The sequence below is a fragment of the Plecotus auritus genome (assembly GCF_963455305.1).
Source record: "Plecotus auritus genome assembly, chromosome: 6".
Classification (NCBI taxonomy): Eukaryota; Metazoa; Chordata; class Mammalia; order Chiroptera; family Vespertilionidae; genus Plecotus; species Plecotus auritus.
In genome coordinates, this window is record NC_137773.1 from 172,425,643 (window position 1) to 172,442,183 (window position 16,541).

The window sequence follows — 16,541 nt, forward strand, 5'->3', positions numbered from 1 at the left end:
TTATCCACCAGTCTATTTTGATCATTAGATTTCTTGTTCATTTATTTTGATTTTTAGATCTGATTGTTGATAGATATGGATTTGAATGCTTAATTTCTGATGGGTCCTTTTTCATGTCTTTGACATTCTCACTCAGATCTTTGAAAGTCTCCTGAAGATCCTTGAGTAACCTTATAACCGTGGTTTTGAGCACGGTGTTGAACATGTATCCAGTGGTTTGCTTGCTTCCATTTCTTTCATTTGTAACATGTTTCCTTGTCTTGGCATTTTGGCTGCTTCCCTGTGTTTGTTTCTGTGTATTAGGTAGAGCTGCTCTGTCTCCTGGAATTGGTAGAGTGGCCCTGTGTAGTAGGTGTCCTGTAGGGCCCAGAGGCTCAGCCCCCCACCACCCCCCCCCCCCAGTCCCCTGAGCTGGGCCCTCTAGGTGTGCCCCTGTGTGGGCTGTGTGCACAGTCTGGTAGTTGAGCCTTGATTGCTGTTGGCGTCTCTGGGAGGAGTTGACCTCCAGGCCAATTGGCTGTGAGGCCCAGCTGTGAAGCAAGGCCCGCTGGTGCTAGAGCCGGGTCTCGGGCCTTTTATTGACAGGTTTGGGGCACGTGTCACCAGCTGCAGCTTGTTAGACTGAATTGGGAAGATGGCGGCACAGGTAAACGCCTGTACTCGCCGCCTCCCACAACCACATCAAAATTATAACTAAAATACAGGACAACCATCATTCAGAACCGCCTGAAAGCTGGCTGAATGGAAGTCCTGCAAGTAGAGAAGTGAAGAAGAAAGCACGTTGAGAATAGCAGGAGGGCAGAGGCACAAAACGCGGGGTCCCAGCAAAAACCTGCGGGATTTGGGCTGAGTGACACGGAGGCTGCTGGAATCCCAGGTGTTCCTCTTAAAGGGCCCACGCACAAACTTACATGGTCCCACTTCTTCTGAGCTCCAGCGCCGGGGACCCAGACACAGTAAGGTGAGGAACTGGATTGTCTGGCATCGGGGCAGGAACTCGGGGGCAGCTTTCTCCCAGACAGGGGTGCTCGCAAGAGTCACTGTTCCTGTGCTGGGGCCTCCCCTGTTGCAGGGCTGACTGGCAGCCAGGTCTGAGTGTGCATTACCCTGGGCACACTGTTTGCTCCACCCTGGGGAGTCCCTGAGACCCCTGCCCCACCCAATTTGCAGCCCCCCCAAGCTGTTGGCAGCAGCTTCTCTCCTATGAATGGCCTGCCCTGGCTCAGGCTTCAGACTTTGCTAAAATCTCTCAAAGAGGCCTCATTTTAATGTCTCCTCCTCCGGGAGCCCTCCCTCCGTGACCAGCACCCAACCCCGCCCCCCATCACTCGCCCCCACTCCTGGTACTGCCCTTGTCCAGCTCTCTCCCTTCCCATTGCGAACGCCTGCGAAGCCCGCAGTAAGCAAGCATGAGCCCCAGCGTCCTGGAACCCAGCCCTCGCTTCTGTCCCTCAGTCCCTCTGGGTGACCCCCTGCACGTCTCTCAGCCCAGGAGATGCACGCCTTTCCGGGGGGCCCCTGTGACCCCTTCCTTTGCCCCTGGGCACCTGAGGGTCCATCCCCAGCCTCTTCTGCCAAGACCCCAACCCGCTAAGTGGCCCTGTCACGGTGCACACACGGGCCCTCTCTCCACCTGCCACCTCTGCCCACAGGAAGCACCCGGAGCGCTTGCCCCGGCCGCAGCGTGCTCCACGCACCCCCAGAGCGGCTGGCCGAGACCCTCTCTGCAGGACCCCGGCTCCTATCCACTTGAGCTTTGTCTCAGCCGAGCGAGGCCCGGTCCTCCACATCTCCGACAAGTCAAAGTGCTCCCAGAAGGCCCTGGAAGGCCCTCGCAGGCCTGGGTTCAAAGGTAACATCCTCCTCACCCTCACCCCCGGCTCTTCCCCAAGGGAAGGCCACAGGGTCCTGGAATCTCTGGACAGTTTTCTCCAAAGAAACCAGCCAACAGATTTCTAGGCCCTCCGCTTCCCTGGCCTCCTTTTCACATGGGACCTGATGTGACTGCGGGCCCGTGTCTGGCCCCACTTCCCTTATTAACAAGCCCCATAGGACAGACTCGTCGTGTGGCACCCCGAAACCCTTGGTTTCAGTTCTTGGGTCAAAACCGGGGCAGGGACAGTTCATTGCAACCCCCTGTGACGCTGTCTAATCATCTTTTCCCAGCGACGAGGGCTTTGCAAAGGGCAGGCCATGTCCTGGGTCGTGGGCCAAGCCCAGCCCTTTATGTTTTATTTGTTAAGTCTTTATTGTTGAAAGTATTGCAGGGGTCCTCCTTTCCAAGCCCCGCTCTTTAGAAAGGATATCGGACATGTCAACAGCGGTGTCTCCATGTGGCCAGGAGGAGGCTGTGTTGTGAAACTGTTGCTTCGGCTGCATATAAACCTTGGGGAGTGCCTGTGTGTGCCTGGATGGTGATGGGAAATCTGTTTCTTACTAGAAATCCAGGTGAAAGAGTGAAAGCAACATGAGGACAGGGGCGTGTCTGTTTCGCTCCCGTTGCAGCCGGGAGCGTGTGAGGGGGGCGGGAAGGAAGCTGCGCCCACCATGAGCTGTGAGGGTGTCAGGCCTCTTCTCTCACAAGCTCCCAGACATGACGGCCATGGTCAGGGTCAGCGCGGTGGCTTCCCGATCGTTCTGGGAACCGAGGATTGAAGTCTGGGGTTCTCTGTGTTCTGTGGGGTCTGCCCCCGGCCTGGGATGTGGCGGGCTCATCTGGAGGGAGGCAGGAGCGGGGCCTTGAGCTGGGAGCAATGCCACAGCTGTCACTGGCCACTCCGGGGTGAGGCCGGGGTCCAGGCGGCAGGCAGCTCTGAGGGATGGACGTGGGTCCTGTGTCAGCGGGAAGGCATGCGGCCAGGCCGCTCAGCCCTTGGCAGGGAGATAGATGCTCCTGGACAGACGTCAGCTGTCACCCTGGGGCCACGGCACTGGCAGCTCCCTAACCCCGTGCCAGCAGCTCATCCGCCCGCCAGCCCTGAGCCACGAGACTCTGCGGAGGCCGGGGGGGGGGGCAGGGGGAGGGCACAGGCCTTCTACAGGCGGGCATGGGACGGGCAGCCACAGAGAGCAAAGCCCTGCTGCTGGCTCAGGGAGCCCAGGCCTGGGGCCGATGCCCCAGCCACCTCCTGGAGCATCTGTGCCAGCAGCGCCTCCACACCTAAGGGCTCTGAGCCCACGGCATTGCATGGGGGTCCCCAAATCTGAGAGCTGGGCCAGGCCTGGCCAGACGGGCCCCTGGACTCCAGGCTCTCCAACCCACCCCAGTGCGTAGCACAGATCAGGAGAAAAGAACCCCCCTCAAGTTTACGGTCTCTCCACCGAATTCACCTGGATCCTCTCCTCTACGTGATCCTTCCTGTCCTCAGAGGCCCCGCCCCTTTTCTCACCAGCCGTCCCACCTCCCACACTTCTTTCTTCTGGAAGGCGGTCAGACACAGGGCTATTTGAGATCCTCACTACATACGTGGAGACATGCTCGGATTCACGTGCGTGTACACACTCAAGGCTCAGGAATGAGGGGCCCTGGTAAGGGGAGGAGGGGCGTGCCTGGAACCCCAGGCATGTACCTCAAGCTTCCTGTCCCAACCCGCCGTGGACCAGGGTCCTCGGACATTCCCAGGGCCAGAGGCAGGCAGACAGGCCAGAGGGGACTTCATTCAGAAATGACACTCAGAGGCAGGCAGCTGCCAAGCTCTGGGGCGAGGGGGATCTCTGTCAGTGGGACCCTGGGAGCCCCACTGGGGGCGCCACTCCCCGGCCGTGTCCCAAGGCAGAGGTGGGGCTGGGCCAGCTTCAGCCCAGCACGGGTAATGACCACCCTGACAAGCACTTCCTCCCGTGCCAGCTCACAGAGCTGGCATCCCTGGGCAGCTGCCAGGCACCTGCTGCCGGAGAGAAAAGCCCCGTCATCCCCGCCTTGTGGAGAGACAGGCCGGCGAGGATGCCAGACATGCGTGGTGCGGGCCCAAGCAGAGCCCCTCGCCCTGATGTGGGCTGACCGGCAGGCGGTATGTCCTGGCTCCCTCCCTGCTCGGTGCCCAGCCTCTGGGGCCAGCGCCTCGGGAGAGCAGGTGCTGGGATTGTAGGTGTGACCGGCCAGGGGGCTTGGAGCTGTGTCTCCTGGGGCACCAGCTGTCTGCCACTCACCCTCTCAGGTTGCACTCCCTCTTCCTGGAAGGCCAGGGACGGGGCTGCTGCTGTGTGCGAGGCTGGGGGAGGAGCGCGAGGACGGTGGAGTGATGGGAGGCTTGACCAAGAAGAGAGGCCGGCTTCACAGCAATAATTGGGCCTCCTGCATCCTGTGTCAATCCATCACGTTTATAGTCTCTCCGGACAGGAGACAATGAGGAAATGACCAAAGCCAATAAGGCCAATAAATAAAAGGTAATGGAATAACCAGCATGTGCAGCCCATTCCCTGAGCCCCAGAGCCAGGCGCAGGCTGAGCCCCTCCCTTCTGACTCTGTCCTGACTTCAGCCGCAGACCCCCAAGGACAGTAAAACGGGTCCACAGCCCCCTCGGGGGTGCCTGGCTGCGTTTCCAGCGACTCAGGCCAAAAACCTTGGCGTCATCCCTGCCTCCTCTCTCTCTCTCACACCCCACATCCAATCCGGCAGGAAATCCTGTTGGCTCTGCCTTCAAAATATATTCCAAGTCCAACCACTTCTCAACACCTCTGCTGCCTCCATGCTGGTCTGAGCCACCATCCTCTCTTGCCCGGATTCTTGCAAAAGCCTCTTAACGGGTCCTGCCCAGACTGTTTTCAACACAGCAGCCGGTGGTCTGTTCAAAGGCCAGGGGGTCATGTCACTGCTCTGCTCAGAATTTGTCCCACGATCTGCCCCAGCCCCCAGTCCTGCCTCAGTCCTGCAGCCATCTGGTATCCCCCGCTAAGCCCCACCAGCTCTTGACTGGTCCCCGCCGGTCTTGGGACTTCGGCACCCACTATTCCCTTTGTTGGACACACTCTTCCCAGAGATGACACCTCCTTTCTCTTTCAAGTCTTCTCTCAAATGTCACCTGGGCAATGAGACAACCATGCTGTTTTCTGCGCCCACAGACGTGCTTTTTCCGGAGAGTTCATAGAAATGACGGAATATGCATGCAGCCTTTTGGGCCTGGCTGCTGGCACGCAGCATAATGCACTTGAGACTCATCCGTGTTGTTGTGTGTGTGGGTTTGCTCCTTTTCATTGCTGCGTGGTATTCTATTATGTGGGCGTACCACAATTTATTTTCCATTTAGCAGTTGAGGGACATGTTTTGCTATCATGAATATAGCTGCTATGGCCATTGGTGTTCAGGTAGGTGGATGGACATATGTTCCTATCTGTTGGGTAACTACCTGGGCGTTGACTCTCAGGGTTATATGAGTAGTGTATGTTTAACTGTATAAGACATTGTAAGGTGTCTTCCGAAGTGGTTGTTTGTTTTTTATTCCCACCCGCGATGAGAGTTCCAGGTGCGCCATATCCATGCCAACGTTTGGTGTTGCCGATCTTTTTATTTATTCTTTAGTTTTAGCCACACGAATGGGTGGATTATATAATTTTAATTTGCATTTCCTTGATGACTGAGGCTGTTGAGAATCTTCTCATGCAATTACTGGCCATTCTTCTTTGGGGAAATGTCTGCCATGGTTCTTAAGGAGCTCTAAACGAATGCTTTCTCTACTTCGATCCTCATTCGAAGGAGCAAGGCTCCCTGAGCAGTGGGGCAACATCCCCCTGCTCCTGGGCTTTCTGTATGAGCTAAAGGAACTGCCGTCACTGTGCTGCTGGTCTCCGTTTCCTCGTCTGTAGAATGGGCGTAAACATACTTACCTCCTAGGGTAGTGTGAGCACTGTATAAAGTGAGACATCGTTTACCTGATGGAGAGAATTCACCGTAATCCCCGGTACCGGGTAAGCAGTCAGTGAATGTCCAGCAGGCTCATGACAATTATTATTACTAACCCCTATGTTGTTCTCGTCAATTCAGTCCCCTCTTCGGAGCCCTGTGTTTGCCATCTGTTAATTGTTGGGAATAATCTCTAAGTCCCTTCTACAGTGACACCCACTGGTGTCCAGCATCGCTCTCCGTTTACTGACACATTCCTTACAGGTCTATCTCTTCCTCCACCAGGGGTACCCCCACAGCCACCCAGGGGCACCCCCACAGCCACCCAGGGGCACCCCCACAGCCACTCAGGGGCACCCCCACAGCCACCCAGGGGCACCCCCTGGCAGACACTAGTTACACAGCATTGGAAAGCTTCCTAAACTCCTGACCCACAGAATGGCCCAGGCCCAGCTCCTCAGGCACCAGCGAGAGGGACCATGAGAAGCTAGAAGGACTGGGGAGACGGAGGAAGAATTGGGGAGGGCACGTGACACCAGGCAAGACCGATAGACCTGGGAGGCTGAGAAAGGTGGTATAGCCTTTGTAGGGACACCCTCTGCCCCATAGTGGCTCAGTATGTCCTCCCCACCCCCCCCCACTTTCCAGCTCAGCTCCACAGCTTGAGATGGGCCAGACCCCCATCATCCCCACCCTCACCCGGCCTGACCTCTGGAGGAAAGCTGGATCCCCAGGGAGCCCCTCCCTCGGGGGAGTGAGGCGGGAGGAGGGCAGGAGTGTTGGGCAATCAGTCCACACAGATCTGGGCCGGGGCCAGGGTGCCACAGGGAGTGAGGAGGAGGTGATGAGAGAAGGGCAGGCCAGCGGGGCCCAGGCCACTGGCAGGACGGGCCGGGGTGGGGACTGGGGAGCTGAGGGCCTGGAAGCTGGGAGAGCTCAGGGGGTTATGGAGGCTGGAGGCCGGGGGTTCCAGAAGTCCAGACCGGGGAGAATGGGAGGCACTGAGGGGCGGAGAGCAGGAGGGTGAGGAAGGTCAGAGCAAAGAGCCTGGCTGGGTCGGGAGGTGGGGGGTGGGGGACATGAAGCTGGGGCCTTCCCACCCCCCAGTCCTTCACTCCCATAAGCATGTACTTCACCCTCCTTGTCACCTCCTCAGCTGTGGGCAGCCCCGCCCAGCCTGCCCTGCCACCAGCCCTTGGCATCCTGGCTGCCCATGAACTCTTCTCCTCACGGGCAGCCACCACCCTCACCACCCACCTGCTGCCAGGCCCCAGCCACAGAGCCCCCAAGTCCATTTCTTTGCTCCTGTGCCCCAGCTAGGGACCCCCTGGCCCCAAGGATAGCCCCACAGGAAGCCCGGCGTCTGCCCCCACCCGCCTCCTGCTGCATGACCCAGCCCCCTCTCTCCTGGGGAGACCGTGACGTTTGCAGGAGCAATGAACGCTGAGCAGTGGGGCCAACGCCCGGCCAGCAGGGCTGATGCCCGCGGTGCACCCAGGACCCATGGCAGTGGCAGCAGACCCGGAGCCAGAGGTCCCCTTCCTCACTCACGCCCACTAGGTGATGGGGCCAGCGGGGAAACGGAGGCACCTGTTCCTTCTTCTGTTAGCAAACACACCTGGAGCATCGGTAACTGGGTTATGCTGCTGAGCCAACACAGACAAGGCTCTGCCCTCATGTAACTCAGTCAAGTTCTGGAAACAGACATTAACCTCGGAATCCACTAACAGAGGCTGTTTCCGGTGACAAACCTGGGGCGGCCAAGTACATGTAGTGAGCGGGAATGCCCAGGCCACGGGCCGGGAAGGCCTCGATTGAAGACGCACACGTTTGCTGACCTGAGGGGGCGTGTCCAGGCAAAGGGAAGAGCAGATGGAAGGGTCCTGAGGTGGGAGGGGCGTGGCCCAGCCCCCAAGGGGTAGGGGGCCCAGGTGGCTGGACCCAGCCCTGCGAGGCCCAGCAGAGTGACCCGAAAGCTGGGGAGCTGTCCGAGGGGTTCACTGTTGTAGGTACTTACGATTCGGAGGGAGGGGCGTGTGTGCTGACTGGCTTGTACTTTAGAAAGACCCCACCTCCTGCTCTAGGGAAAGGTTGGTAGGGGACAAGAATGAAGAAAGGAACATGGGCCTCTGTCGGGACAGATGATGGTGGCCTGGACCCGGGTGGGGACAGTAAGGAAATCGGGAGCTGTTAGGATACTAACTTGGTAGGCAGGGCCCCCAGAGGTGAGGCGGGTCCTCTGGCTGGGACAGTGGGGCAGGAGCCACAGAGGCCTCCTCAGGTCACCTCCGGGCTGGCCCTCTGGACCCCGACCTCTGCCTTAGTGAGCACTTGGCAAGCAGGGCGGATGATTCAATGGGCTCCTCTAGCCAAGAATCAACTCGGGTCCCATGTCCCCTGATGCTGCCTCCTACCTCTACCGTGAACAGCACAAGCGCCCACAGATAGAGGTCCCAGGACCTCGCTGGCGATGGGGAACGCCGGCCTCTCGTGGCTGTGAGTGCAGCTGTGGGCTCTGTCCCGGAGCACAGAGCCACCAGGTGGCCTCGAGTCACGCTTAACTTCTCTTCACCACCCAGGAGCTGACCTGGTCTACCCAGCACCGCCCTTGACGGAGCGCCACCTTCTGCTGGAATTGTTTAAAAAACAGAATAGGGGCCGGCGTCCAGGGTCCGAACAGCACTGCCACGTCACTGCTGAGGACACTTTGATGCCTCCCGGGTCCCAGCACCGTTCCTCAAAGTCCAGGGGAGCCCCGCTTTACCCCATCTGTGGGTGACAGTCCTGTGGGCGAATAACCACAGTCCCCAGCCCAGAGCACAAGCACTATCTCAGCAAGGCAGTCTCCAGAATCCCAACAGCAGCCTCACTCCACGCCAAAGCCACGCCAAAGCCACACCAAAACCACGCCAAAGCCAGGCTAAAGTCACCTGACTGCAGAAAAACACGGGCCGCCCCTGTTGTAAACCTTGGTCACCACCAGACTCCTGCTTTTCTCAAGATAATTTCATTTCAGAAGCCTCTGGCCCGGGGCCTTCATTTCCCCTCCCAGAGGCTCTGGGCTCCTTCTGTAGGTGGGGCCAGCTTTGTGCACCAGGGATCTTAGGGAGAGGAGGCCTTGAATCTGACAGTACGTGCTTCCTGTGGGCCCGACAGGAGGGCCGTCCTGGGCGCCTCCTCCCCCCTGCTGGTCCCCGAGCCCCCGGAGGCTGACGTGGAGAGCAGGCCCCCCAGCGGCACCCCAGCCGCGGCCTCAGCACCGGCTCTGGTCTGAGTGCTTCTCCTGCAGGAAGAGGAACGCTTCCAGGTGGAAATCTTCCAAATGTGTCTTCCCCAATCACCTTGTCACCAGACTGCTCTAAGCAAAAACTTTCTCGTAAATTATCTTTGCCTTTGGCTGCTCACACACAAAGGTCACCTAGTTCTCTGCCTCTGATATCACGCACGGAGCTGGGGAAATGGTCTCCGAGGTTCCCACGGCTGGAGTCTGCAGAGGAGTGCCGGCCAAGAGAGAGGAGATGAGGTCACGAGGAAGAGGGGAAGGAAGGAGAAAGAAGGCGGGAAAGACCTCTGGGCCACCTCGCTCCTTTCCCCTCCCGGCTCTGGGCTGCAGTGTCTCAGTGCTCCCCCCAGCATCACACCCGCGTGGGCAGATAAGAAGGACCGTCAACAAGAAGCAGTAGAACACCGGTACCCATGAGCACACGCAGCACGCAGATCGTTCATGGTTTCTAAACGCCTTTCTCCAGGGAAAGGTCCTGGGACTCCTTGGCGGAGTGGCTGATTCAATGCCAGCGCAAACACCAGATGAGCCGGTGGCAGCTTGTGGTGCCAGAGAGCGAGCGAGTGCTCAGAAGGGGGTGGAGACGGGTGGAAAGACAACGGAGCCGGTTTGAAGGAGCCAGTGAGTACATTTAGAAGGAGAGACGGAGCAGAAAACCCCAACAGATGGAAGCTAGTGGGCACAGCGTTGATGAGGAGCATAGCATTTCCCCACAGTTACCTTTTTAAAAAAATACGGTTTTATTGATTTTTTTAGAGAGAGGGGAAGGGAGAGGGACACAGAGAGAGAAACATGGATGAGAAACATGGATTTGCTGCCTCCTGCACGCCCCCTACTGAGGACTGAGCCCAGAACCCCAGACGACTATGGATAGAACCTATCCGGCAGGGGTCCTCAAACTACGGCCCGCGGGCCACATGCGGCCCGCCGAGGACATGTATCCGGCCCGCCGGGTGCCGCTGCCTGTCCTGCTCAGCAGCCGACTCATCCCGGGCCCGCAGTGCGCATAGGAATTTGTTCATAGTTTTTTTTTAAACTATAGTCCGGCCCTCCAACGGTCTGAGGGACAGTGAACTGGCCCCCTGTTTAAAATGTTTGAGGACCCCTAGGGTACAGGGTATATTATGCACACATGTGGAAAGAGAGAATTATAAAATATAAATAATTGGCGAATCTGCATAAAGGATATGTGGGCATTGCTTGCAACTTTTCTATAAGTTTGACGTTGCATGAAAATAAATTTACAAGAATAATAATAATGGCCAAAAGCGGTGCGGGCCTACTCTGTGCCAGGCACTGCTCAAACTACTTCACACGTATCGAGTCACTGGATATGTGCAACCGTCCCACTCGGTAACATCACCAGCATCCACGCTGTCACCGTCAGTTTACGGATGGGGAAACCGAGACACAGAGCAGTTAAGCAACTTGCCCAGACCCCCAGCCTGGCACCAGGCCGCGCTGGCCCGTGACTCCAGGCTGCCCGGCGCCCGCGTCTGTGCTCCTCGCCAGGGCACTCTGCGGCCTCAAACACCGAGCTGGGCTGAGAGCGGAATCGCGGATGGGAACGCACACGGAGGATGAGCACACGCCTAGACCCAAACACTCACGGATGCGCTGCCTGGCGCAGAACGGTTGCCGCCCGAGAGCCCACATAATCTTGAGATCTGGACGGCAGGCAGAAGAGAGCCTCTGAGAACGTGGAAGGAAGTCCGATTCCGGGCCTTCTGTTTGGGGCCTGGACAAAGGCCCTCCTCGGGAGGAGGCCTCCTGCAGACCCACCCAGTCCTATGGGCCTCCCTGCCCTCCCCTGGGGCTCCAAGCGCTGTCTCTCTTCCTCCCAGCCTTCTCTGCTTCCCTCACCCTTTGCCCACAAACCAACAAAATAAGGTGTTTCTGGCCTTGGCCTTCTGGGGGACAGTGGCTGGGCCTTCGAGGAAAGAAGGGAGCCCAGGTGGAGCAGTGGCCCCAAAGCCAGAGCTGAGGGCGGATGACTGAAAGCTGATGGCCGAGGGGACTGGAAGAGAGGAGACAAGACCAGCCTCCAGGTGGGCCCAGGGCTAAGCACTGGTGTGCCAGCCCCCGCACCGTGCCAGCAGGAGGAAGCTTGGCGGGGGAGGCCGTCCTCCATGTAAGAGAGGTCTGTCCCCTGCCCCTGAGGAGGCAGGGCGGAGGGGCGGCTGGGCTGCCTGCCTGGTTGGGCCTGTGCGGTCTGGCAGGGAAATGGGGGTGGGGAGGCAGATGCTGACGTCTGAATTCAGAAGTGGCGTGGACCCCCGCATCCCCTCCCTGCTGAAGGGCCTGTCACAAGGCAGCGTGTCTCACACCCGCTTATCGGGGCCGGGGTGTGGAGAGGGTGTCGCAGACGGGAGATAGGGCTGGGACAGGGCTGTCTGCACTGGCCTGCTCTGCCTCCCTCATTCACACCTCCTCAGAGGCCCCTCAGCCCACTTATCCCCTGCGGCCTCCAGCTCCCAGCATGCCTCCCAGCAGCCACCCCGGCTGCCTTTCTCTGCCCTGGGCACCACACCGGGAGGGACCCTGGAGGCTGTCTAGCCTGACCCTCACTGTACAGGTAGCCACGTTCCAAGGAAGGAGAATGCCGCTCACCTGGCAGCATACTTGCAAGGACGCTAGGAGCGGGCGAGGCTCGCACCCAGGCCCAGAGCATGTAGGAGTCTGAGCCTCAGCCCGGGGGCCCCTGAGGCAGGGTCCCAGGGCCACAGGGGGGAGCAAGGGGCACATTTATCCCTGGGAAGCACCAGTCTCTTCAAATGTCAGCCTCCTGTAGGGAGAGGGCACAAACGCGTCATACTGTCCCGGAGTCCGTGCCAGCAGGGGCAAGCTTGGCAGCGGGTGGCCATCCTGGATAAGGCCCGAATGGCAATGGGTGGCCAGGGGTTAAAGGCTCCCTGTGAGGTGGTGGCTAGGGGTGCAGAGGTGAGAGGAGCATATACATTAGGAGGCCGAGGGGCAGTCGGGCCCATCCTGGGTGGTGATAGGGACCAAAGCATTTGTCACGTCTGGTGGCCGAGGAGGGAGCCTCTTGGGCCCAGCTGTACCAAAGCCTCAGAGCTGCTGGGAGGCTTGGCAGACGGGCCCCTGCCTGCTGCTGTCCCGCCTGCAGCCTCAGAGGACCTTCTGGTGGGAAGGAGCCCTGGCATCACCAGAGGCAGGACAGTGCATCTCAGTGCCGGTGGAGGGAGGGAGAGAACGAATAATTCCAACATCCTGGTTGGGGGCAGGGAGAGGGCGGGGCTCCACACCTGCACACAGCTGGAAGACCTAATTCTGTCTCTTCCTCCAGGACCAAACACACAAGCCCCTCCCTGCTCAGCACACTCTGCTGCCTCCGTACTCCCATCTTCCTACCAGGGCAGGGCGGGCTGCTCAGACTCCATGAAGGGCCTGGGAAAAGGGCCCAGGGAACTCACGTCCTCCGGATGCAATGCTCAGGGGTTATCCAGACACAGGGCCCCTGCGCCCCTCTACTGACACCTGCCTGCCTACAAGCACATAGCCGGCCCTAGTGGGAGACTTACACACCAGTGCACCTGCCTTCCTGCCTCCTGAGCTGCCTCCCCCACAGCCCTTCTCACTCTGTCCCGGCTGCTAACTGGTGCCTGCAGCCCCTACCCTTCCCGGGTCCTCTGAGCACAGTGGGGCTCAAGCAGGTTAAGCTCGCTGTTTCTGACTTGCTGCTAATTCCCAAACATTTTGTGAGCATGTACTGTTTAGAGCAGGGGTGGGCAAACTTTTTGACTCGAGGGCCACAATGGGTTCTTAAACTGGACCGGAGGGCCGGAACAAAAGCATGGATGGAGTGTTTGTGTGAACTAATATAAATTCAAAGTAAAGGAGCGGAGGGGAGAGCAAGAGAACCGGATAGAACAGCCGGATCCGGCCCGCGGGCCGTAGTTTGCCCAAGGCTGGTTTAGAGAGACCTCTGGAGGCCCCAGAAAGGAGTCCACTCCATTATTTGCCGGCCTCCAGGAGTTAGCAGGGCCTGGTAGGGCTAAGATGAGTAAATGCATGAATTACGGAGTTACAAAGCAAATTAGAATAGCCAACAACCTTGCGGGGGTGGAGGGCAAGTGTTAGCGTGGGAGTTGGGAAACCTTCCTGAGGCATGCATTCCTGGGGTTCCTTCATTGTGAATCGGGGGGACGATCAGCTGCCTGAGTGGGAGACTGAATAAACGCTGATGGCCTAAGGTTGGCAGCAACACACTGTACAGTCCTAGGATTGCGGACAGACAGAATTGCTTCCTCCTGGTCCAGAGCTAACCCCAAACCAAGGTCCGGCTCTGCCCCGCCCTCACAGGACAAGATGACCTCCATCAGCCTGTCTTAGTCCATGCGAGCTGCTGTAACAAAATGCCATGCACAGGGTGGCTTATAAACAGAAATGTCTTTCTCTCCGTTCTGGATGTGGAGAAGCCAAAATCAAGGTGCTGGCAGATTGGGTGTCTGGTGAGGACCTGCTTTCTGGTTCCGCCGTGTCCCCGTCCTCCCGCCGTGTCCCCCCACACGATGGAAGGGGTGAAGGAGCCCCTGGGCATCTGTTTTATAAGAGCACCAATCCCATTCACAAGAGCAGAGCTAATCACTTCCCAAAGGCTCCACCTCCCAATACCATCGCACTGGGGATTAGATTTCAACATACAAATTTTGGGGGGACACATGGTCTATGGCAGCCTTGGGCAAACTACGGCTGTTCTATCCGGTTCTCTTGCTCTCCCCTCGGCTCCTTTACTTTGAATTTATATTAGTTCACACAAACACTCCATCCATGCTTTTGTTCCAGCCCTCCGGTCCAGTTTAAGAACCCATTGTGGCCCTCGAGTCAAAAAGTTTGCCCACCCCTGGTCTATAGTCATAACTGATAATCATTCCCAAGAATCCTATGTAATAAAAGGCTAATATGCAAATTATCCCCACAGGCGGGAGTTCGACCGACCGGAGTTAGACGTGCGCTGACCACCGGCGGGCAATGAGGAACATGGTGGGTGTCAGCGATGCGGCTCTGGCATCAGGCAGCAGTGGAGGCACTGCCGGCCCTAATGGGCCCCAATGAGAGCAGGACGGCGGTGGGATGGTGGAGCAGGTGAGCGGGCAGCGCCAGGCCAAGGCAGGTGTGAGAGGGGGCCCCAATCAACCCACCGGTCACCCCACAGATCGGCCCTGATCGCCAGCCAGCCCTAGGGGCCCTACCTACCCATGCATGAATTTCGTGCACCGGGCCTCTAGTTCACAATAACCGGCTACCATTTATCAGAGGGCTTGCCAGACTCCATGTCCTCTTAATCCTCACCTGTCCCCAGATGAGGAGCTTGTCTCAGATGGAGTCCGTTGCCAAAGGCCGCCCCGCTGGTGCATCCGCCTTCCCACACACCACAGGGGTCCAGGCGCTGGCCCAGCCATGCTGGGTGTACCCAGAGATGCGGCAGGCACGCTCTCTGCCCCACAGTGACTCACAGGTACACTGTGATGGAGACCTATTTCTGCACCGTGCAATCAATTTAGTGTTTTTCTTTTCAAAGAAATAGAAGAGAATTGAGCTTAAAGAAAATATCAGAGCACATTATTATCCCATGAAGGCTTCTGGGTGTGTGAAACAGGTCGCTCTGTAAAATGAATTTTTTACCAAAGGGATCTTCCTTGGCTCTTTCTTGTTCGATGTTTTTAACGGACACATTGAAGGCTTGTTTATCCAATCTGCAGTCTCAATGCTGGGAGGCATAGCTAACAGTCAGGTGGCCCAATCGGGGTCATCAGGAATGTGAACTTGCTTGACGATGAGAAGAAACTGCAATAAAATGAAATCTTAACAGCTGGGCACACACATAATCCCGTATTTGTGTTCCAAAAACTGACTATGTAAGTGCATGATGGGAAAGTGATTTGAAAGTAGATCATGTGAAAAAGGCCCGAGGCGGTTGGTTAGCAGGAACAGGTGTCCTTACCAGGGAGGTCATCACCTCAGTTCAGCACTATCACCGCAGCCTGAATGCTCTGTCCAGATGTGACTGCCACCACGAGGGCATTAATCAGGACGGTGTAGGGTCTGAAATCTGGAATGCCTGAGCATGAAATGAGAAGGCCTGATGTCTTCAGGAGCTTCCTAGCTCTGAAGGACTCTCAGGTGAAAGCCAGTGCCAGCTAGTTGTGAGCCTGGAATGGCCACCAGGACTTGTGACTGATGGGTAGGAGTTATATGGGTGGGTGGGGGTGGGGGGTGGCGGTCGGCTTCATGTTATGAAGCTCTACCACACAGCGAATTGGGTACCTGAGGGCCAAAAGGGACGGGAGGAAGTTCTCCCTTGACATTTCACAAGCTCACAAGACCACGTGCTTGCCACAGGACTCCTGCCTGGGGAATGTGTGTCTGGGGAGGGTGGGGGCAATGCAGGGCATGGTCTGGTTCCAATTGCTGGTTGGTCATTAGAACCACCAGTGTTGCTTATTTAAAAATATAGATTCTGGCCCTGACCGGTTTGGCTTAGTGGATAGAGCGTCGGCCTGCGGACTCAAGGGTCCCAGGTTCGATTCCAGTCAAGGGCATGTACCTTGGTTGCAGGCACATCCCCAGTCGGGGGTATGCAGGAGGCAGCTGATCAATGTTCTCTCTCATTGATGTTTCTAACTCTCTGTCCCTCTCCCTTCCTCTCTGTAACAAATCAATAAAATATATTTTAAAATATATAGATTCTGGCCTCACACCAGATCTACTGAATCAAAATCTCCAAGGGTGGGATTGGAGAAGCTCGCCAGGCAGACGGTTCTAGATTGAGACTAGACAAAATACAATATATAAAACGACTGATGCCTAGATTTCTTAAGAAATATAAAGACATTCTGGGGACACCCGGGCAAATTTTAGGAGAGGTCGTTTATTAGATAACACTGAATTCTTGATAATGTTCTTACACGTGATAATAATAGTATTTTGGAAATATAGGGAACGGCTTTATTCCGAGGTGATACAGGCCAAAGTATTACAGAGTGAAGTGCCATGTCTACAACTTTTTTTAAACAATGAATGAATTTTTAAAAAGCAAAGGAGACAAAATATTGAGACAGAGAGCATTCATTGTTCTCTTCTTTCAACTTTTTGTACGCTTGAAATTTTTCAAAAAATGGGGGCAGGGAGGTAAGCTACCTGGGCTCTGATGTGAGGCCCACAGACAAGACAGCCTTGCGGTCCCATGTGGCCTGGGAGCCAGCAGCGACGTGAGGCTGGCTTGTGGCTGACGGAGCTGCAGGCTGTGTTGGGGCAGTGTCCGCGGCTGAGGCTCTGGTCGGGAGGCTCTGGGTGTGATATCGGCCACAGTGCCCCGTACAGGTGCTGTGCACTCGGGGCCGACCAGCCCCTGGGCCATGTTGGCAGCTCAGGAACTCACACGAGACGCCATCCAC